The following is a 25,348-nucleotide window of genomic DNA, read 5'->3' as shown; positions in this document are numbered from 1 at the left end:
TTTCCAGTCTGCAACTCAACCATTGCTTTAAATTCTTTAAAACGACTAAAAACTTCAGATTTACTCTTTAGAAAATATACCCATGTCCTTCTACTAAAATCATCAATAAATGAAACATAATATGTGGATTTTCCAATCGAAGAGACATCTACTGGACCAAACACATCAGAATGGATAAGATCCAAAACACCACAAGTTTTATGAGAACTCGAGTAAAACTGAACGCAGTTTTGTTTTCCATAAATGCAATGCTCACAGAAATCAAGGTCAAGGTTACAGTCATTCAAACCTTCAACAAGGTTTTTATTTTTCAAGGTCCTTAGACCCTTTTCTCCAATGTGGCCAAGTCTCTGGTGCCATAACATAGTCTTCTCTGCAGGTAACTTTGCTTCAGACGAAAGAGCACCCTTAGGTACCCAAAAAACATTTCCATCTGCTGAAGGTGAAACCTTCAAATCTTCCAGTGAAGTATCTACAGATTTACTTTTTACAGAAGTGCTATTACACTCAATAGTGTATGCTTCAAGCTTATACAAAGTGCCAAACCTGACACCTCTAGCAACTACCATAGCACCCTTAATCATCTTACATCCTGCTTCAGAAAAGACTACCTGCACACCCGCATCTATCAGTTTGCTCACAGATAACAGGTTTCATTTTAATCCAGGGATATGCAGCACACCATTAATCCCTTTTATTCTACCATCAGAAAACCTGATTCTAACCTTACCTCGACCAACAATGTCTAGTTGTGAATCATCACCCAAGTACACCTTACCTCCATTAAATCCTTCATATTCAGAAAACCAATCTCTATTGGAAGTCATATGAAAAGATGCACCTGAGTCAATTAGCCAGGCATCATTACCTGCATGAGTCGCCAAAGCCGCAATAAAGGCATCGCCATCTTCCTTGTCGGACTCAGAATCAGAATCGAACTTTTTCTTTTTCTTCTTCTTTTCTTCTTTGCAGTCCTTACGGATGTGACCCAGTTTACCGCAATTCCAGCAAATGACTTTGGACTTTCCAGGAGATTTCGATCTCCCTTTGGATTTGGACTTGCCACGCTTCTCATTCTTCTTGCCTTTCTCCTTAGGTCTTCCACGAACAGTTAGGGCTTCCTTTGAACTGATGGATACCTTCCTTCGCATCTCTTCACCGAGTAGGGCACCCACCACGTCTTCAGATTTCAAAACAACAGAAGTACTACCGATAGCCATAACAAGAGAATCCCATGAATCAGGCAAAGAACAAAGCAAGATCTGACATTTTTCCTCCTCGTCCATCTTAACGCCGACGGATACTAATTGAGCCACAATCATATTGAATGCTTCTAGGTGGTCTGCAATTCGTCCACCCTCTTCCATCTTTAAGGAATACAATTTCTTTCTTAAGAAATTTTGATTTAATAAAGATTTCACTTGATACATCTCACCAAGCTTAGTCCATAGCTTCTTTGCAGAGTTCTCTTCATGGACATTGATTAGAACAGAGTCTGCCAGGCACAGTCTGATTAGACCCTTGGCTTTTCGGTCCATAACATCATACTGAGCTGCCATAGTAGGATCTGAGGGCCTTTGGACATTCGCATCAACAGCATCCCAAAGATCTCGATCTATTAGCAGATCTTCCATCTTCAGCTTCCACATCTCAAAATTACTTCCATTAAATTTCTCCACCTCTATTCTCCCTGACGAACTCGCCATCTAAATATTCCTGCAACAAGATCAAAAAGTGTCTTCTGCACAAGCTCCCACTCAAATCTGGATTAGTTCAAAAAACCCAACTGCCCACAATTGAAACCAAAGGTGATCAGGCTCTGATACCACTTGTAAGGAAGTTAAGTAGCGGAAACAACTTCCTACACTAACCTTGAGAGGAGGGTAATGCAAAACTTTTTCAGATCATTACAACAGTTACAGAAAATAGAAATAGATATAATAGAATTCATACCACAACACAGTGATTTACGTGGGGAAAACCCTTTCGGGAGAAAAACCCCACCCTCCAAAAGCAGCTCAATATTTTATTCAGCAATCAAAAATAGATTACAAAATACTTGCAGAGCAAGCTCTTCGCAGGAGTACCACTAATCAGAGATTCAGAGGCAACTCAATAGCCATAAGACTCTTACACCCAACCTCTATCTCACACACCTCATAAATAGGAGATACAATACAAGAAACCGTCAAACAGTATTACAAAACCATGGGCTAAAACCACCCAATAAGGTGTAGCCGACCTTATCTCCCTTCTATGACATGTTAAAGCACACATCAACATGTGTCGCTCCCTTTTACAGCTCATTTATGTATTCGATACAAATTATTTTTTCCTATTTCAGGAGTACAAACTTCCGGAGGCCATAACTTGAGAACCGGGTGTCCGATTGACGAACCGTTTGAAGCGCCGGAAAGCTCGCGAAGTGCTCTATCACCTCGTAACCTGCTTCGCCGGTTACGACAACTTTTCAGGGTGTTTCGGAGCCTCTAAAGTCCGCAAAATTAAGTTTAAACATTTTATTGCACCCCTCCAAGACGAAAACTTTGATATCTTCAAAACCAGCTGTGACCTTGCGACGCAACTTTACCAGAATGCTTATCTAGCCAACCAGAAGCTTCAGGCAGAGTTTCGCACCATTTCGTGCTCAAATGAAAACTTACTATAAATAGTAACCTCACATAAATGCAAGGTTGAGACACCATTTTTCCCAACAACCCCTAACAACACCTAAGGGGTCATATCATATCCTAAGGGGTCATATAACATAATATGACCCCTTATAACACAAGAAGACCCATAACAACATGATATGGTGTCCTAAGGGGTCATATGGTGTCAGGAGACACCATATGACCCCTTAGGACACAATATGACCCCTAACGATACCAAAGGGATCATATGGTGTCCTAAGGGGTTATATGATGTCCTAGGAACCTTTAGGACACAATATGACCCCTTAGCACACCATACAACCCCTAACAACACCATATGGTGTCCTAAGGGGTCGTAGGACACCATACGACCCGCTAGGACATAATCTGACCCCTAACAACACCTAAGGGGTCATATTATGTCGTAAGGGGTCATAGGACACCATATGACCCCTAACGACACTATATGGTGTCTTAAGGGGTCATATTGTGTCCTAAGGGGTCATAGGACACCATATGACCCCTAATGACACAAAATGACACCTAATGATACCTAAGGGGTCATATGGTGTTCTAAGGGGTCATAGGACACCATTTGACCCCTTAGCACACCATATGACCCCTAATGACACCATATGGTGTCCTAAGGAGTCATATGGTGTCCTAAGGGGTCATAGAACACTATATGACCCCTTAGGACACCATACGATGCATAATGACACTATATGGTATCCTAAGGGGTCATAGGACACCATATGACCCCTTAGAGGACCATACAACCCATAACAACATAATATGGTGTCTTACAGGGTCATAAAACACCACATGACCCCTTAGAACACCATATGACCCATAACAACACCATGTGGTGTTTAAGGGGTCATAGGACACCATTTGACCCCTTAGCACACCATATGACCCCTAATGACACCATATGGTGTCCTAAGGAGTCATATGGTGTCCTAAGGGGTCATTGAGCACCATATGACCCCTTAGGACACCATTCGATACATAATGACACTATATGGTGTCCTAAGGGGTCATAGGACACCATATGACCCCTTAGAGGACTATACAACCCATAACAACTATAGCGTCATAAATTGTACGCACTTGCTAGGGTGGTACAATTTCACACCTAGTTTAGCACCCGCCTTGGTGCATTTTACATCTTGCATTGCAGTTCCCCTTCAGCACTTAATTAATCAAATTAATTAGGTCTAAGGTTCTATTTCATCATTTTCCACATCATAAAAGTTGGGCCCTTTCGTTAAAGCGTGCCCTTTTCATTTTATTCCTCCAATACATCATTCAATCAAAAACCCTAATTAAGTCCTATTTTGAACTTGTGGGCTTGATTTCGAGGGTCAAAACATCTCGAAGTCACCTGTAACTTCGGGATTCTCTCTAAAATCATCATATCCGATGGCCCTGAAAATTTGGTGAAAAGTCGTCGGGACCGTGGCGCCCGGAGTGCACATGGTCCCGGACATTTTTCCCGAAATTTTAGGAGCACAATCCAATCATAAAATAAAGCTTAACCCTAAGAAATTGGTGGGAGATTAAATCCCTAGGTTGGCCAAAAGATGAAATTATGACCTAGGGTTTCATATATAAGAGCTCTCTTTCTTCATTTGAAAGGATCCGATTTTTGTTTTCAGGAACCTCATATGCAGCGAAAGAGAAGATCTTTGAAGACTTCAACAACATTCAACATCCATCTATCAAGAATTTATCAATTTCATTCATCCATCTAGGTCTTGGAAGACATTGAAGAGCAATAGGAGATTACCGACTAAAGATTGTCTTGTACCCCTCCCTTGGGATTGGGTATGATTTCATGTTGTTTTCATGTCTTTGCATAAGCTTCAATATATCACTTATTCATACTTTAGATCACTTTCCATCTTGATTTAGAGCATTTACATTGTCATTTACAAGCAATTAGGGTTTACTTTCTAGGTTGCTCTACTTTGCTTACTTGCATTTTAGGATCTTGCACACACACAATACTTTTTACAATACAACTTGGCTATTCGTGGAGGTGGAAATTACCGAAGTAGGGGTTTGACTAAGGCAAAACCCTATATAGTCACCCACCATACCCTTTTTAGATATAAGTGCAGGTTTCGGGATTCGGATGACGTCGCAGGTTGCAGATCCGGGAGAAGCAGACTGAGACCGACCTTCCCACAAAGTTGTAGGGCAAAAGACTAGGACAGGGGCATGGGGCACCCTGGTCTTGCCAGGACAGGGGCACTGGGTGCCCTGGTCCCTGGGATAGAGGCGCTGGGCGCCCTGGTCCTCCTGACAGACAACAATTTTTGGCATTTCTAGCAGTTTTCCAAGTTGCAAAACAATAGTTTCAGGAGTAGTTTCCGGGATAGAATCAGGACAATGGCACCCTCGCCCCCATCCCGAACATTTTCACTCAGATTTTGACTCCGAGTACGCATCTGTATTCTTGTTTTGTCCTTGTGTTTACGGCTTTTCATTGTTTAATCTCAATTCTGCAATCTTGTTATTAGTTCATACTTGCATTTTGGGATTAGGTCTTGAACTTGCATCATTTTATCTTTCAATTACAACAAAGGAATAGAAATCCTAATAGGTAGCCCGTGGCTCTCTCTTTCACAAAAAGAAGTAGCCAATTGTGTGATACCTCTAGGCTCTTTCGTATTCTATAATGTGTGTCAAAAGGTAGGATTAGGGCATGTTAACCTAGTCTCGCTTTTTCCCCTATACATTTTGGTGAACCCGACGTGAATCTATCATTGCTTCCTCTTGCATTGCATTTGTTAGATCTAGATCTAGATTTAGTGTGTTTAAATTTTATGCAACCTTTATTTCAAAATGTCAGATTTTTATTTGCAAGATGTTCATGTTTATGATGATGTATGCAATTATGTTGATTATGAGTATAGCCAAGATGAATTAGATGAAGCTTTAGATGAGTTTTTGAACCCTAAAGATGCCAAACCTTCATTTTACCAAAGACTCATAAACCTTGTTACTATGCCATTTAGGTGTGATGAGAAAGATAAGTCGAATGGTTCCTCTCAAGGGTACATTCCTATCAACTCTTCCACTGAATCTAGTAACATGGTTGTTTTCAATAATCCCCTCTATGAAGAGATATCTCCTTTTGAATCAAAAGATAAACCTTTTGATAGCTATGATCATACTTTGTTGGATGATGCTCTTGATGACTTTGTGGCTTTATCAAAATCTTTAAACAAGAACAAGACTTCTAAATTGGTTAACATGATAAACCTGAATGAGCATAATAGGCCTCTCTTTGAAGTCCAAGGTGCTTATCCTTCTCCCACCTTTCAAGTTCCTAAATCACCTCTCCTTACTGTCCAAGGAGGGTATGATCATGATTCCTTTCTTACTCCGAATAAACCAATCATCACTGTGCAAGGAAGAAAACCTATAAGTCCTTATAGTTATGCCAAGCAATTAACTAGAGAGAGTTATCATGCGGTTGCCCATACTAGGCAGCCTAATCCTCCTCCTGTTATTCCAGTTTCTCTTCCTAATCCTCAACCAATTCTTCCGCAAGCTCCACGTATTTTGCAAGTTATGGGTAAGGAATATGATCTCATAGAACAACTTAAAGCTACCCCTGCTAAGATATCCCTTTGGGATTTGATTCAAACTTCTTCCGCTCATCATGGAATGTTACAAGATGCCTTGAAAGATTTGAATGTTCCTCCACCGAATACATCTAGTAATATAGCATCTTTGGTTACCTCTGTGATGAATCCTAAAGCTCAAATTGTGTTTACCCAAGATGAGTTGCCTACTAGTGAAATTCAACATCAATATGATCCCTTGATGATTGTGGTTATCATGAAAGACACTGCTATAAGACGAACACTAGTAGATAATGGCTCTAGCCTTAATGTGTGTAGCATTAATCTATTGCATAAAATGAATGTGGATACATCCCTCATTGAGCCTGACTCTCGTCCCATTCAAGGCTTTGACAATGTGGCTAAGACTTCATTAGGTATTATCACCTTACCCCTCACAGTGGGACCTGTTACTTTGCCTACTCCTATCCATGTTATGTCGGGAAATTTAACATACAACTTGTTATTAGGGAGACCTTGGATTCACAGTATGCAAGCTGTCCCCTCTACACTGCATAGACAAGTTAAATTTATTTATAACAATAAGACATATACCTTGATAGGTGATACTAATTTCCAAGCTTGTTTACAAACATCTACTTCCAAAGGGGGTTCTTCTAAGCCGTCCTCGTCTAGTGATGACTCTTTAAACAAGATACCTATCGATGAATCCTCGCTCTCTGATGATCAAAATTCTTTGGATGAGTCTGGAGCTCCTGAAGAAGATTCTTCTCGACTTGAATCTACACATAAGAAGGATTTTGATCCTGAGAAGGTTCTCGCAAAAGACGATTGGGGATCTCTTGATTTTAATCCCACCTTTGTAGGTGAATATAAGGTTCCTTCTAGAGAGCTTAAAGTTGAAAAGAAGGAAGAAGCTAAAAATCAGTCAATCTTACCTGAACCTATGAGCAATAATTTTGTGGCCGCTTCTCAAACTTCTTCTCCTCACACCTCTAATTTTGAAGAGTTTGATTCTTTGTCTTATGAAAAACCACCTTCTCTTTCTGAAATGGCTGATCATTATGGTCATGGTTTTCACATTCTAGCTAAGCATGGGTATCATGGAAATGGCTGTGGTGCTCACAAACAAGGAATAAAGGTTCCTCTAGAGAATAATCTTTATGATATGATCTTTGGGCTTGGTTATAATCCCTATAAGTGCACTAAAGCTTCTAAGAGACCATGTATTAGTGTTAATGCTATTTCTACATCTCTATCAATGCAACACCCCAAGTATATTGATGGGGATCCTTCGTGTGCCTATGCTTTGGATATCTTTCCTACCGATGATGCTTTAGCTGAGTTTTTAGGAGCATATGATACTCTTCCTCATTATCATCACAATAGGGGACTCCCTTATTGTTTGAACACTGAAGCCTATTTTGGAAAAGAGATTGATAATGATGAGATTGTGAAAGAATTCCCTCAGTTAAAGGATACTCCTCAACAAAGTAATCTTCTCATAAGTGACACCACTGATGTTAAGATGGATCCTTGCAATGAAGAAAAAGTTATTAAAATTGGAAAATGTTTGGATGAAGAGGAACAAAAACAATATGAAGATTTATTGCATGAATTCCCCGAGATCTTTGCTTGGACATACTCTGACATGCCTGGTATAGATCCTAAGATTGTCACTCATAATATTGTCTTAGTTCCCGATGCTAAGCCTGTGAAACAAAAGATTCGAAAAATGAATCCTAAGGTGGCTCTACTTGTTAAGGCTGAGATTGAAAACTTATTGGAGGCTGGATTTATTCGCCCTATTGATTATTCTCCATGGATTTCAAATATTGTCACTATAGCTAAACCAGATAATAAAATAATAATGTGTACCGATTTTCAAGATTTAAATAAGGCTTCTTTAAAAGATGATTTCCCTCTTCCAAACATTGACATGATAGTTGATTCTACAGCAGGACATGCCTTGTTATCCTTCATGGATGGTTTTTCAGGATACAATCAAATTTTCATTAACCCTCAAGATCAATTCAAAACCGCTTTCACCACTCCTTGGGGTACGTTTTGTTGGATAATGATGCCTTTTGGACTTAAAAATGCCGGTGCAACTTATCAACGAGCGATGACCCTTATCTTTCATGATTATATGCATAAGATTTTAGAGGATTATGTTGATGATATTTTAGCCAAATCCATTCTTCGCATAGATCATATTAAAATCCTTCGTCAAATCTTTGAAAGAATTCGTAAATATCACATGTGCTTGAATCCCCGAAAATGTGGTTTTGGTGTGGATAGTGGAAAACTATTAGGATTCATAGTTTTGCATTGTGGGATTGAGGTGGACACTAAGAAAACAGATGCTATTGTCAACATGCCACCTCCTAGAAATGTGTCTCAACTCAAAAGCTTACAAGGAAAGATTCAAGCTATTCGTAGGTTCGTATCTCAACTTGCGGATCAGACCTTTCCTTTTACTCAACTTCTCAAAAAGAATATCACTTTTCAATGGAACAAAGATTATCAGTAGGCATTTGAAGATTTAAAAGTGTATTTGGCTAGTCCTCCTATTCTTCAACCTGCCGAACCTTCTAAACCCTTCCTTCTATATATAGTTGCTTCCTCTAATGCCCTCACAACATTGTTGACACAACATGATAAAGATGGTAAGGAATGTCTGGTTTATTACATAAGTCGTACCTTACTCGATTATGAGACCCAATATTCTGCGATAGAAAGACAATGCTTGGCCTTGGTGTTTGCGACTCAGAAGTTGAGATATTATCTTTTAAATTCAGAAGTCCACGTCATGGTAAAGTTTGATCCTTTGAAGCATCTTTTCTCTAAAACTGATTTATCAGGAAGCCTAGCTAAGTGGGTTATGATGTTAACTGAATTTGACCTTAAATTTGTTTCACAAAGAGCAATTAAAGGGCAAGCATTGACCGATCACTTAGTTGAGGCCCCTTCACCTTTCTCCTTCCCTAATTCTGAGTCTTTCCCTGATGACTTCATTCTTTCTATAGAGAAAGATGAAACTTGGGAGTTATACTTTGATGGTTCTAAGTGTCGTACGAGATCGAGGGCAGTGTTGTTCTGATTTCTCCTACAAGGAAATCCATTCCCTTATCCTATCATCTAAATTTCTTGTGTACCAATAACATTGCTGAGTATGAGGCCCTTATAGCAAGAATAAAAGCGGCCTTGGCTTTGAATATAAAGCACATACATATTTATGGAGATTCTTAATTGATTATAAGACAAGTAATGGGACTGTATCAAGCAAAACAAGACAAATTATCACAATATAAAGATATTGCTATCTCTTTATTACAAAAATTCGATTCTTATACCATGGAACCTGTTCCTCGAAAAGATAATCGACATGCGGACGCAATGGCATGTGTGGCTTCTCTTGTATCTTTAGAGGACCCTGGGGTTGATCTTAAATTTGTTATTCACAACCTTATTTCTCCAGCTATTGTAGACGATTCTAGCTTGGTAACATGTTGTGACTTTATAGACTCAGATGAATGGTATTCGCATATCGTAAGATATTTGACCAATGGTACCTTTCCTAATTCCACCAATAGGAACAGTGGGGATAGAATCCGCAAGCTGTCTACTAGATATATCATTCTTTCTAATGTTCTTTACCGAAGGGGTTATAACGGTCTTCTCCTTCGCTGTCTTAATAAATCAGAAATCCTCGTTGCTCTTGAAGAGGCACACTCAAGTGCCTGTGGGGGGCATTTTGGAGGCAAATCCTTGGTTCAAAGATTGCTTCGTATGGGATACTATTGGCAAACTATGCAGAAGGATTCTTTTTCATTTGTTAAGAAATGTCATCAATGTCAACAACACAATAATTTGATTCATGCTCCTGCCCAAGAACTTCATTCTCAAGTAGCTTCTTGGCCCTTCTCCGCATGGGGTTTGGATCTCATTGGTAAAATCTCTCCTCCTTCATCTCAAGGACACACCTTCATTATAACCACAATAGATTACTTTACGAAGTGGGTAGAAGCTATTCCCCTTCGCTCTACTACTATTGAAGTGATTTGTCAATTTCTTCTAGAAAACATCATTTCTCGATTTGGGATACCTTCCACTATAATCTCAGATAATGGGACATCATTTAAGAACAAGGACGTGAAGAAATTCCTCGAGAAGTATCATATCAAACATCGATTTTCTACACCATACTATCCTCAATCAAATGGTCAAGCCGAATCATCCGATAAGATAATTGAACAAATTCTTCGCAAAACCGTGAATAAGCATGGTAAGGATTGGAGTAATCAGCTAATTTATGCTCTTTGGGCCTACCGAACGAGTGTACGAATTGATACAGGAACTACCCCTTATAATCTTGTTTATGGTGCTAACGCTATTATGCCTTTAGAGTTAGAGATTCCATCACTTAGGGTTTCTCTCAAAGGTATAAGTAGATGATGACTCTTATAGAGAACAACGACTTCAACAGCTTGAGATGCTTGATGAACAGCGTATAAATGCTCTTGAGCATATTCAAGCGTATCACAAAACTCTACAACAAAGCTATAATGATGAGGTTATTCAACGTTCCTTCTCAGTAGGTGACTTAGTCCTCTATGAGAATCAGCGCAATGTGAATGCCTTACCTGCAGAAAAGGGAAAATTTAGTCTTAATTGGCTTGGACCATATATCGTTATTGAAGATTATGGATCAGGTGCTTACAAAATAGCGGATGTAGACGGTACGCCTCTTAAAGAACCTATCAATTCTATGCACTTGCATAGATATTATGCTTAATTCTTCATTCCTTATCTTTCATTTCATCTAAGCTTCTTTTCAGTTCTTCAAAATTGGGTAATATGTTAGCATATCTTGGTTAGAGCAAATAGAATTAAATGATATGGTGTTTAATCTATATTGCTTCGTTCTTGACAAGCGTGTTTCTTTACTTTATAGTTTGTCTTGAATTCATTTATGTAAATTGTAAAAGATTTACATTTCCATTATGCTAGCATATTGCACAATGTCTTTATGTGTTAAGTGGAATCGTATCATGTTGTGTTTAAGTTCAAAATTAAATCACATTAGTTATATGATTCTTAGACTTAAGGCATATTTCTTCCCTATCATCAATGTAGTACTTGATTAAATATTTTAATTAAGTCACACATGTATCAATTTAATCATGGAGCATTGAGAAATCAATCACATGAAAATTAAATCCTGAACATACATGTACACCTACCAAATGTATTAGCTTTAATCAAAGCAAAATATACATTGTTTTATGCATTAAAGATAACACATTTGAGACAAAGCGAAGCATGTATATATATATATATATATATAGGTGGATCGTATACAAATATAGGTCACTATACATCCAAAATGTGACCTATCCTACATCATGAGATCATCTCCTATCCCTAGGGCTAGTGACTGAAGAGTGACGACTAGACGCTCCCTCCTGATCTGGCTGTGAAGGTGGACCCATAGGTGTGTAGCGCGATATAGACCGTGAGTGACTCCGAGAGGAACTCCTATGATCCCTATCCATAAGGATCATGCGATAGGAGGTAGCCTCGGCCTGAGCTGCTGCTAGATCTCACTGTGCTCACTGAAGGTTCTCTGATAGAACCCTCTCTCTCTCCCTCCATATGTCCACCTATACTCGAAATGGGGAAAACAAGTCCTCATGCCGACCCGCGTTCCCCTAAGGCCTATAAGCAATCTGTGAGGAACTAGGGATCTGTGCCATCATGGAAATGTCTGTCACTGCTTGCTGAATCAAAGAACGCCACTCCTGCACATTAGCTGTAGCAGTAGAACAGATTTTTGTATTAGTACCATTCTATATCATCAAAACATTAATCAATCAATATAAACTTACTATACTTGGATCTCCCTCATGCTAGTAGGGATCATGATATGGTAGCATCTGTGACTGGGAACTACTAGGCTCCCCACACTCAAATAATCTATGCATGATGGGTGTAGGCTGGCCCGTACTAGAAACAGGTCTCCGTATCGCCTCATGTTCCCCCTTTTGGGGAATAAGAGGAGGATCCAAGGCTATGGTATCATCTCCTGAATGGTGGGGAGCTGCATCTGACTCCTCCTCATCATCTCTATCCTCCTCCTCTTCACTATCCTCATCCTCGTCCGCATCCTCACCTACATCCTCGTTCTCCTCATCTCTATCTGTGTCATCCTCCTCTCCCTCCTCCTCCTCCTCCTCAGCACTAGGCTGATCTCCTATGGGTGGATCAGGATCTCTTGCCTCCTCATGACCCTCTCCCTCCTCTGGCTCCTCTGACCGAGATCCCTGATCCTCACCTCGGTCTCCATGTCTCCATGGGCCTGGATGGCCTGTCGGGTGATCTGGTGGAAAGATAGGCCCTGGGTATGATCTCACAAACCATGAGAGATACCTGCGCTATGCTCCAGGCTCTGCTGAGTAATCAGTGACCACATCCTGATCGGATCCCTCTATATCTATAGTGTCGATGTCATCTATCGTCGGTCTCACTACTACTCTAGGTCTGGGAAGGACTCATGAGTGTTGAGTATAGATGGGTACATCGGCTGGAACACACTGCTCTAGCCCAAGCTGCCTCCATACTCAGTCAAAGTAGAATGGGACTATGATATGTGAATATCATCCCCGCAGTAGGTGGTTCCTCTGTAAGCATGCTAACTGTCTCTCCATCCCATCCCATCTGTGCATCCGCAGATATGGTCTCCATACTGTCACCTCAGCTGTCAATCTATCAAGTATCACTCTCCAATATAGCAGATCCCCAAATCTCCACTCGCTGGTAAGTGGATAGGAAAACACCCTAAGTCAGTCGCTAGCCATACTCATCGGATAGCCGACAGGCCTGGTGCATGTGAAGTGCTCAAATATCCACACCTGTAGAAGTGTGCATGTCATCAAGCTGCAACCCTGTCCAAACACATACTCCGACCCCAAGCATATACTCTCCTATGTCTCTCCATAGCTCTGATGCACCATGTGAGACCCCCATGCATGTGCGTACCTCGCCCATTAGGGCAGACGGCTAGTGCTATGATGGCAATCATAAGACATCTCACAAGGGGCACCTCTCCTGTAGGATGTAAGAGCCAGCTAACCATGATGCGACCTCTCATCTCACTCGGCATGGCTCTCCCTATGCAGTATACCTGCTCCCTCTGATGGTCCTCTGCTGATCGATCGGTCGCGTATGTCACAGTAGCTCCTCTGATAGGAAGATGAAGTATGCGGTACACATCCTCAAGTGTAGCCGTCATCTCTCCTACTGGAAGATGGAATGTGCATGTGTCAGGATCCCATCGCTCCATAAGTGCCATCAGCATCGTAGGATGGAATTGAATGGACGACATGAGGATCGCATACCATAAACCCACGATCAATAATGTATCCCTCTCTGCTTGAGTCAGCTGGGGAATCTGATCTCGTAGACTGCGAAGAATCTGCCCCGCAGTGTGCTCTCTCATGTATGGGAGACCTTGCAACACAAAAACATAAGTATAATCAGTACTCAATCATCAAAATCATTCACGCGAACTATCGAACATCATATGCTAACCCTAACATCCCTCGCCAAGTCCTGATTGGGACCATGGCACCCTGAGAGGACCATGGCACCCTGTCAGGGACCATGGCGCCCTGAGGGGACCATGGTGCCCCACAGGGACCATGGCACCCTGAAAGGACCATGGCACCCCACAAGGACCAGGGCACCTTGGGTGGGACCCTGGGTCAGATTTCGGGGCCCGCAAACGATCACAGAAAGTCAAAGTCAACAGAAATGCAAAAAATCAAAAGTCAACATTTAGTCAACTCACCTCGTCTAGTGGCTCGTCATTGATCACGGCCTGTCGCATGATCTCAATCCTCTTGGGATGCTCTGGTCATCATGAAGGCATGATGATGGCTATGTGGGCTCCGCTGCAATGAACAATACTTAGAAATCAACAAAGTGACAAATGCAAATGTCACTTTCAAGGTATATACTTTCATTCCTTTACCTTTACTTTCAAAACTCTAATTTTCCTCTATCACTCATTTCATCATAACTTGAGTTTGGGAGATGTTATTTTCGAACCATTTGTTGCGTAGGAATCATATTTTCATTCCCCTACTCTCTAGATGTTCCAAAAAGTGCTCTGATGAAGCCTTTTCAGTGAACATCCCTCATCAATAATCTCTTACACAATTTGTCGTAAGTAAACAAGCTATCCTGTTTCACCTCCCTAATAAGCAAGTCAAAACAGGGGGGGCATATAGCTACTCACAAATTTCATCACTTTCCTTAGTAAGCATTAGGTGATTTTGTGATCTAACGTGTGTTTTGTAGGGTGCGGTTCCTAACTGTGTACTGCAGATACCACTGGGGGCTTCGTCCGACAACTTATGGATATATCCTTTTTCAAAATGATGTTTACTTTTCTGTACTTTAGCTTGCATATGCACGTAGTACTCATATGACCGCTAAAGTGGGGGCTAAATGTAGCATCATAAATTGTACGCACTTGCTAGGGTGGTACAATTTCACACCTAGTTTAGCACCCACCTTGGTGCATTTTACATCTTGCATTGCAGTTCCCCTTTAGCACTTAATTAATCAAATTAAATTAGGTCTAAGGTTCTATTTCATCATTTTCCACATCATAAAAGTTGGGCCCTTTCGTTAAAGCGTGCCCTTTTCATTTTATTCCTCCAATACATCATTCAATCAAAAACCCTAATTAAGTCCTATTTTGAACTTGGGGGCTTGATTTCGGGGGTCAAAACATCTCAAAGTCACCTGTAACTTCGGGATTCTCTCTAAAATCATCATATCCGATGGCCCTGAAAATTGGGTGAAAAGCCGTCGGGACCGTGGCGCCCGGAGTGCACATGGTCCCGGACATTTTTCCCAAAATTTTAGGAGCACAATCCAATCATAAAATAAAACTTAACCCCAAGAAATTGGCAGGAGATTCAATCTCTAGGTCGGCCAAAAGATGAAATTACGACCTAAGGTTTCATATATAAGAGCTCTCTTTCTTCATTTGAAAGGATCCGATTTTTGTTTTCAGGAACCTCATATGCAGCGAAAGAGAAGATCTTTGAAGACTTCAAGAACATTCAACATCCATCTATCAAGCATTTATCAATTTCATTCATCCATTTAGGGCTTGGAAGACATTGAAGAGCAATAGGAGATTACCGACTGAAGATTGGCTTGTACCGCTCCCTTGGGATTGTGTATGATTTCATGTTGTTTTCATGTCTTTGCATAAGCTTCAATATATCACTTATTCATGCTTTAGATCACTTTGCATCTTGATTTAGAGCATTTACATTATCATTTACAAGCAATTAGGGTTTACTTTCTAGGTTGCTCTAGTTTGCTTACTTGTATTTTAGGATCTTGCACACACACAAGGTCTGCACACACAATACTTTTTACAATACAACTTGGCTATTCGTGGAGATGGAAATCACCAAACCGGGGGTTTGACTAAGGCAAAACCCTATATAGCCGCCCACCATACCCTTTTCAGATATAAGTGCAGGTTTCGGGATTCGGACGACGCCGCAGGTTGCAGATCCAAGAGAAGTAGGCTGAGACTGACCTTCCCACCAAGTTGCAGGGCAAAAGACTAGGACAGGGGTGTGGGGTACCCTGGTCCTGCCAAGACAGGGGCACTGGGCACCCTGATCCCTGGGACAGAGGCGCTAGGCACCCTAGTCCTCCTGACAGACAACAATTTTTGGCATTTCCAGCAGTTTTCCAGGTTGCAAAACAGTAGTTTCAGGAGCAGTTTTCGGGATAGAATCAGGACAGTGGCTCCCGCGCCCTCGTCCCAAACATTTTCACTCAGATTTTGACTCTGGGTATGCATCTGTATTCTTGTTTTGTCCTTGTGTTTACGGCTTTTTATTGTTTAATCTCAATTTTGCAATGTTGTTATTAGTTCATACTTGCATTTTGGGATTAGGACTTACTTGCATCATTTTATCTTTCAATTACAACAAAGGAATAGAAATCCTAATAGGTAGCCCGTGGCTCTCTCTTTCACAAAAAGAAGTAGCCAATTGTGTGATACCTCTAGGCTCTTTCGTATTTTGTAATGTGTGTCAAAAGGTAGGATTAGGGCATGTTAACCTAGTCTCGCTTTTTCCCCTACACAACAACATACTATGGTGTCTTAGAGGGTAATAGAACACCATATGACCTTTTAGAACACCATACGACCCATAACAACACCATGTGGTGTCTTAAGGGGTCATAAGACATAATATTTCCCCTTAGGACATAATATGACCTCTAACAATGTCATATAGTGTCCTGAGGGGTCATAGGACACCATATGACCCCTTAGGACACCATACAACCCCTTGCGACACCATACCACCCTTTATGACACCATATGGTTTCCTAAGGGGTCATATGGTATCTAAAGGGTCATATAACACCATATGACCCCTTAGAACACAAGAAGACCCATAACCACATGATATGGTGTCCTAAGGGGTCATATGGTGTCATCAGACACCATATGACTCCTTAGGACACAATATTACCCCTAACGATACCTAAGGGGTCATATGGTGTCCTAAGGGGTTATATGATGTCCTAGGAACCTTTAGAAAAAAATATGACCCTTTAGCAGACCATACAACCCCTAACGACACCATATGGTGTCCTAAGGGGTTGTAGTCGTTAGGGGTTGTAGGACACCATATAACCTGTTAGGACATAATATGACCCCTAACAACACCTAAGGGGCCATATTATTTCTTAAGGGGTCATAGGACACCATATGACTCCTAAGGACACTTTATGGTGTACTAAGGGGTCATATTGTGTGCTAAGAGGTCATAGGACACCATATGACCCCTTAGCTCTCCATATGACCCCTAACGACACCATATGGTGTCATAAGGGAACATATGGTGTTCTAAGGGGTAATATAGCACCATATGACCCCTTAGGACACCATACAACACATAATGACACTATATGGTGTCCTAAGGGGTCATAGGACACTATATGACTCCTTAAGAGACCATATGACCCATAACAACATAATATAATGTCCTAGAGGGTCATAGAATACCATATGACCCCTTAGAACACCATACAACATATAACGACACAATGTGGTGTCCTAAGGGCTCATAAGACACAATATGAACCCTTAGGACATATTATGACCCCTTACAACATTATATAGTGTCCTAAGAGGTCATACAAAACCATATGACCCCATAGAACACCATATAACCCCTTAGAACACCATACGACCCTTTACGACACCATATGATGTCCTAAGGTGTCATATGGTATCCTAAGGGCTCATATAAAACCATATGACCCCTTAGAACACCATATAACCCCTTAGAACATAAGAAGACCCATAACGACACGATATGGTGTCCTAAGGGGTCATATGGTGTCATGAGACACCATATGACCCCTTAGGACACAATATGACCCCTAACGATATCTAAGGGGTCATATGGTGTCCTGAGAGGTTATATGATGTTCTAGGAATCTTTAGGACACAATATGACCCCTTAGCACACCATACAATCCCAAATGACACCATATGGTGTCCTAAGGGGTCTTAGGACACTATATGACCCGTTAGGACACAATATGACCCCTAACAACACCTAAGGGGTCATATTGTGTCCTAAGGGGTCATAGGACATCATATGACCCCTAACAACACAAAATGACACCTAACAATACCCAAGGGGTCATATGGTGTTATAAACGGTCATAGGACACCATATGACCCCTTAGCACACCATACCGCCCTTAATGATACCATATGGTGTCCTAAGGGGTCATAGAACACCATATGACCCCTTACGAAACCATACGACGCATAATGAAACCATATGGTGTCCTAAGGGGTCATAGGACACCATGTGATCCCTTAGGAGACCATACGACCCATAGCAACATAAAATTGGTGTTCTAAGGGGTCATAGAATACCATATGACCCCTTAGAAGAGCATACGACCCATAATGACACCATGTGGTGTCCTAAGGGGTCATAAGACACAATATGACCCCTTAGGACATAATATGACCACTAACGACATCATATAGTGTCCTAAGGGGTCATAGGACACCCTATGACCCCTTAGGACACAATATGACCCCTTAGGACATAAAATAACCCTAATGACACTTAAGCGGTCATAGGACACCATACGACACATAACAACACTAAATGGTATCCTAAGGGGTCATATGGTGTCCTAAGGTGTCATAGGACACCATACAACCCATAGCACTATATTGTCTCCAAGCATATGGTGTCCTAAGGGGTCATACGACACCATATGACCCATTAGGACACAATATGACCCTTGATGACACCTAATGGGTCATATAATGTCATAAGGGTTCATAGGACACCATATGACCCCTTAAGACACCATACAACTCCTTGCGATACCATATGGTGTCCCAAGGTATCGTATGGTATCCTAAGGGGTCATATAATGTCCTAAGGGCTCATATGGTGTCCTAAGGGGTTTTAGGACACCATATGACCCCTTAGGACACCATAAGACCCATAATGACACCATATGATGTCCTAAGGGGTCATATGGTGTCGTAAAGGGTTATGGGACACCATATGACCTCTTAGGACATAGTATGAGCCCTAACAAAACCTAATGGATCATATGGTGTCTAAGGGGTCATACGATGTCTTGTGACCCCTTACGACACAATATGACCCCTTAGCACACCATACAACCCCCAACGACACCATATGACCCGTTCAGACACAATATGACCCCTAACAATACCTAAGGGGTCATATGGTGTCCTAAGGGGTCATAGGATACCATATGACCCCTTAACACACCATACACCTTGTAATGACACCATATGGTGTCCTAAAGGCTCATAGAACACCATATGACCCCTTAGGACACCATAAGACTTATAACAACACGATATGGTGTCCTAAGGTGTCATATGGTGTCCTAAAGGTTCATGAGACACCATATGACCCTTTAGGACACCATTTTCTCTCTCACATTATTTCTTTTCCTCAATTACCCTCGATCACCTCTCTCCTCCTATGGGTTTATAGATACTTCCCTCTCCCCCTCTACCCACCCCCTAATTACTCTCTATGTTTCTCTTAACATCTATCCCCATCTCTCTTCTCTCTTTGTTGATACTTTCCCCTCTCCCCCTCTCCTCCTACCCCCTAATAATCTCAAACTCTCCCTCTCATTCTCTCTTCACCCCAATCACCCCCTCCCTCTCTCTCTCTTGCACTCTCTCTTCCCCCCAATTAATCTCTCCTTCTCACCTCTCTCCCCCTCTCCTTTTTTTGATACTTGCCTACGCCTCTCCTTGTGCCCTCTGAATTTTGTTGCTAGAGATGAGAATGAAATGTAGAGAGACTAGTCTAGATCTTAGGGAAGAGAGAGTGACATAGAGGAGAAAATTATGAAGAGGTAGAAATATAAGCACCTTGTAGAGCTTGAGAGATTTAATGAGGTATTCATTGATAGTTAGAGATATAGGTCTAGAGAGAGATGTATAAATATGGACAAAAAAGAGGGAGGAAGAAACAAATAGGTGGTGTGATAGGTTTAGGAGAGAGAGGTGGAGAAAGGAACAAACATAGATAACATGGTTTATCAAAATTTATCAAACTCAATAAAATTCATAAATTTTCTATTATTAATTAATTACTTATTTAGTTTATTTTGAGATGATTGTTACAAAAATTCATGCAATAGGGAAATCATATGAAAAAGTCATGAGTTTTTTATGTTTTAAAAATGAAGGATGAATTTAAATGAATTATAATAATTTTTTAAAACAAATAATTGAAAATATACCTATTCCATATCATAGAGCTCTTAATTACCTTTCCAACGCCTATAAAAAATCAAAATTTTGATATAAAACGCAAAAGTTATGCCCAATTTACTAAAATATATTTTTTTATTTTTTCAAAAATCGGATATCCGATTTTATCCAATAAAATATGATATCCGATTTTATCCGATATCCGATTTGAAAACATAAATTTTTCCCTCCATATTTTGGTTCGGGTTTGCTTTGGGATTTGGCTTGGAAGTGACATGCCTGGAAAGTCAACTGAAAAAACATGTTTTTCAGTATTCCTTGATTTTCCAAACTTTACACTGGTGGCTGACGACTTTTTTAATAGCCAAAATTGATAAAACGAAAAGGGTTTTTTAAGGACGTTCTCAGCTTTCCAACAATATAAGGCTTGTCTCTCTACCCTTTGTCAAGGAATAGATGTTGCCATGTCCATCATGTATTGTGTTCCAATCAAGCTACCATGGTCTCTCTAACAACATATGATAAATATTCATAGGCATAATATCACATAATACCTCATCATGATAGTTTCCAATATTAAAGTTTATCTGACATTGTTCTTCAACCAAAGAATTAGGGTCCTATTACAACCAAACAATTTTGTATGGATTTGGATACCTTCTTCTCTCTAACTATATCTTATTAACCATTACATCAAACACAAGGTTATCAGTATGACCTCCATCAACAATTAAATTGCAAACTTTACCTTCACATGTAAATCTTGTGTAGAACAATTTCTTCCTTTGAGTAGGTTATCTTTCTTCATTCAACAAGGCTCTTTTACCAACAAGAGTATTTCCTATTTTAGCATCTTCAGAATGGGAAGTTTCAACATCCTCATCAACATGTGCAACTCGAGCATTACCAACATGTCTTCTATTTTTCCTTCCTTGACATTGTCATCATTCATACACTTGATGTCCTTATTCTCCATACTAGAAATAGGTTCTTAAAAATATCCTTCTCTCTTTATCCTTGTTTAGATATTCCTTTTTCTCTATGATCTCCATTATTTTGATAATGAGGATGGTAGGTGTTATCTCCTTTCTAGTTTAAAATTCTTATTGGTCTTTTAGTCTTGTTTTGATCTTCACTTTTTCCTCCATATGACCATCCACTAGTCTTCCCACCACAACCTCCACCTCTTTTCTTAATTTCAAAACTCTTCAAAGAAAATTGATATGCATCTTCAATGGTAGACATATTACCCAGCTCAACTCTTTTTGAATACTCGACTTCAACCCATTTATGTGGACAACTTTCTCCTTGTTGGCCTTAGAATGATTTGATTTGATCAAGATTTTGTATAACTAATTTTTTTATAGTCTCTAATCAATTGTCTAGCTTTCTTCAACCCTTTATCCTTTTCCACAAATCAAACTCATAGTTAGTAAAAATGAACCGTCTCTTCAATTTGTCCACCTTCCAATCCTATCTTGTTATTTTCTCTTTTCCTCTTCTATTTCTCTCTAACTAAACTTCTTTCTACCAAAATTAGCATGATCCATTAGCTTGGTCTTTGCAAACATGACCTTTTAGGATATCCCACCTTTTTATATTCAAAATGCTCCTCCATATCATAAATTGACCAATCAATTCCTCTAGATTTATATCGCTCTAATATCAACTCCATTGGTTTCTGTTGTAGTGCTTAAACTTGTTTTTGGAGGGCTCTAAAGCTCTATTCTATCACAAAAACATTTCGTCCATCATAATTCCTTCATTGGGGCATTTCTCAATTTTCTCATAGACCCATAACTACAGTTTTGGTGCAAACTGCCTCATGTTCAACAATATATTTACACGCTCAAAAACTTCTAAATTGTTACCATTTGATGAAGGGTACTTCTCTTACAAACCCAAACACACAACAAATAATAAATAAATAGAAAATGCAAGAGAAAAATACTTACTTTCAATTATCCCAATGAAATGAAAATTCAACATTCAAAAAATAGTATGCTTGCATAAGTGTGGATACTAAGTCAAAAAAAAACTTGTTGGTAGCCAAATCAGAGACTAGTTCACAACATCCTAGATGTGAAATTGGTAGATGACTAATACCTAAAGAGGAGTGGAAAATAATAATATGCTTATTTTTTCACAAAGCTGAGGTGAAAATGGAATGACCCTTCATTATAGAGTGCTTAGAATAAAGTGATATTTATAGTAGTTATAAAGACATGTTTAAAAGTAACAACTTAAGCACCATGCTTGAGGAGGCAAGACTAAGAAAAACTACAACTTTTCTAATCAAAATTCACTATCAATGATCTGATCTAAAAAATTGATTACAAAATTTATAAGATTTTAATGCCCTATATCTAATAAAGATTGTGTTGTGCTTGGGTTCTATAAAATTCTGTGACCTTATTAAATTATTACAAATCTTTCATTGATTCAATTAACTACGTACAGGAGTGGTAAACAAAATGTATTCTGTAATTTGAATTGCAAAGGCTTTGGAAATTTTAGTAGACCCTTCAAATAGAAAGCTTTCTATCTCTTCAAAATCTTACTAAATTTTTTTTAAGGGTGTTCTAAGAAGTGGGGGGCAAGTGTGGGGCATCCTCCTTCACATCTGGAAAGTTAGTGTGCATGTACCATTATCATTATTATCTGTTGTGTGGAATTTTTGAGTGATGTGACCTAGTGGGAGTAAATGGTGAAATTATGAACACCATTGATGTGAGAAATCCAAAATATCGTGGTCTGCTTCAATAAATACAATGTTTCAATTAGATTTTGATAAAGGTAAAATAAAAAGGAAGACTCTACCCTTACATGTTTCAATTGGATTCCACTTCATCGAGAGTGGTAAGTAGTGAAGATTCTTCCTGGGCAACGTTTTAGTTTGGGTGTGGTTGAATTGAGATAAAATGATTGATCGGTAGGAGAGATTCTTCATGTCTTTTGTTTTTATTTTCCTCTATTTTCCAAGGAAATTTTCTTTGACAAATTGCTTCCATCTGTTAGTCGTGGTCAATAAGCAAGTGTGTTGATTAATATTTAATGAAGTTTAATTTGATTTTAGTTACAACATTTCTTTCAAAATATTATAAAATTCACTAGTGTTACCAAATATTTATGTCTTTACTGTCTTTCTAGTTCATTTTAATTTTCTTTTAATAAATTTTAAAATGAAGAATTAGTTCTAGTGAAACTAATATATACTATATTTTACAATCTTGTACTTAGAGTAGATTCATACATCACCTGAATTTTTATATTATTATTTTTTTTCATTTAATTTAATTGTAAATAAATGAATATAGATTCCACTTTTCTCAATTCCCTCTTTTTATAATAAGAGAATGGAACTAAAAATAAACATATTCTTTAATACATAAATTGTATAAAATAAATTTTAAAAAATTTAGTTATTCCACACCATTTTTTATATTGATATTTTATTTCAATGACACATTAATAGTGTTGCTCACAACAAAATTGCAACCTACATAATTTAGAGCCTATATTACAAAATCCACATTTCAATGCACAATATTGAAAGATACTCTAATATAATATTGGATAATTAAAACATCTAAAATAATAATAAAAAATATCAAATAAAAACTTAAATGTATTATACATTGTCAAGATAAATTACATAGTAGCTTATATGTTTTTCTTCTTCCCTCAATATTGATAAAATGATTTGTATTAATAAATTTCATACATAATTCTAAAATAATTTAGAATAGACTATAGAAGAAGCTAGAATGGTTAAATAAATAATAATAATAAAAAGAGTTAATGAAAAAAACATCTCTCAAGAAAGAAATCTAGACATAAAAGGAAAAGTTCCACGGATTAAAATATTTTAAATACATACCATAAATAAATATTATCTCCAATAGACTCATATTATTTATGAAAAACAAACAATGCTACATATTTATAGGTACGTAAGACCCAACAATCTTCAAATAAATTTGCTAACTATTTTGACAGAAAACAGAAACTCAAGATCTCGTCTATAATTCCTATTGACGCCTCTGATTCTCGAAGCTTTCTCCTTTGTTTTCTTCCCTTATGAAAAAATCTCTCAAGAAAGAAATCTAGTCGTCTATAGTTCCTATTGACGCCTCTGATTCTCGAAGCTTTCTCCTTTGTTTTCTTCCCTTATGAAAAATCTCTCAAGAAAGAAATCTAGACATAAAAGAAAAGATACTTCCTCATTGGTGTCTTCATTATTTTTTTGTGCTCGGCCACTTCTCATCAATATACTGCTATCTGAATCTTTGTACCATAATCTTTGAACCTTTTTTCCCGAAACAAAGATTCACATAGCAAAATCTTTAATTCCCAAAACTTTGATAGCATAATCATTTGCTAACAATCATTTTGCTATCTTTGTTTCTTTAATTTGGATCCGCTATCTGAATCTTTGTTTCTTTAATTCCGGAAACTTTTGCTAACAATCATTTTGAATTAAAAAGATTCAGAATTATGTGAATATAAGGGCAACATTAAATTGATCACTAGAGGTAGACGTACACCCTGAATATACTAGTTTCTGTTCAGCTTAAGAAGAATATTTTCACTTGAAATACTGTAGGTTCTTTCTTGTTTAGCTTCAGATCCTGCCAGAGGTTGGACTTATTAGGTTTGCTCTTCTTCTTGTTACCGTACCTTTTTAATTATTGCCCTGGATCATCCCTTAGCTATTTTGGCTTCAAAAACGTTCAAATTGTATTGTTGTACATCAAAATAATCTTTGTATTATATAACAGTGCACACAGGGCTTTCTGTTTAGTCCCACAATCATTCTGCACCTATTTTACAATTTTTCTATCTACATAACAAAAAAATTATACATTGTAATACATCATAATTTTAGAACCAGATTAACCGCGCCCTTCCATCATTCTCTTGTCCATCCCAAAATTACGTTGATCTTGCAAACAGCCAAAACCATATTCACTCCTGAAAGTATCTGACATTTAACAAGTATTTAAGAAATTTAGAGGACGAAAGATTAATATATGTGAACAGTTGTAAATAAACGTGTTATTGCAAAATGTTAAACCTGCAGAATCACATTTTCTTGGCAACGATCAAGATCGTCAACACATAATTTTAAAGAATATATAATATCTATAAATATAACTTAGTATAGTTTTAAAAAAAATATTTAAGATTTTAAAATATAAATTTAAAACATTAATATAAATAAAATATAGTTTAATTCA

This window comes from Cryptomeria japonica, chromosome 4, assembly GCF_030272615.1.
Source record: "Cryptomeria japonica chromosome 4, Sugi_1.0, whole genome shotgun sequence".
Lineage (NCBI taxonomy): Eukaryota > Viridiplantae > Streptophyta > Pinopsida > Cupressales > Cupressaceae > Cryptomeria > Cryptomeria japonica.
Note: the sequence above shows the minus strand (reverse complement) of the source record.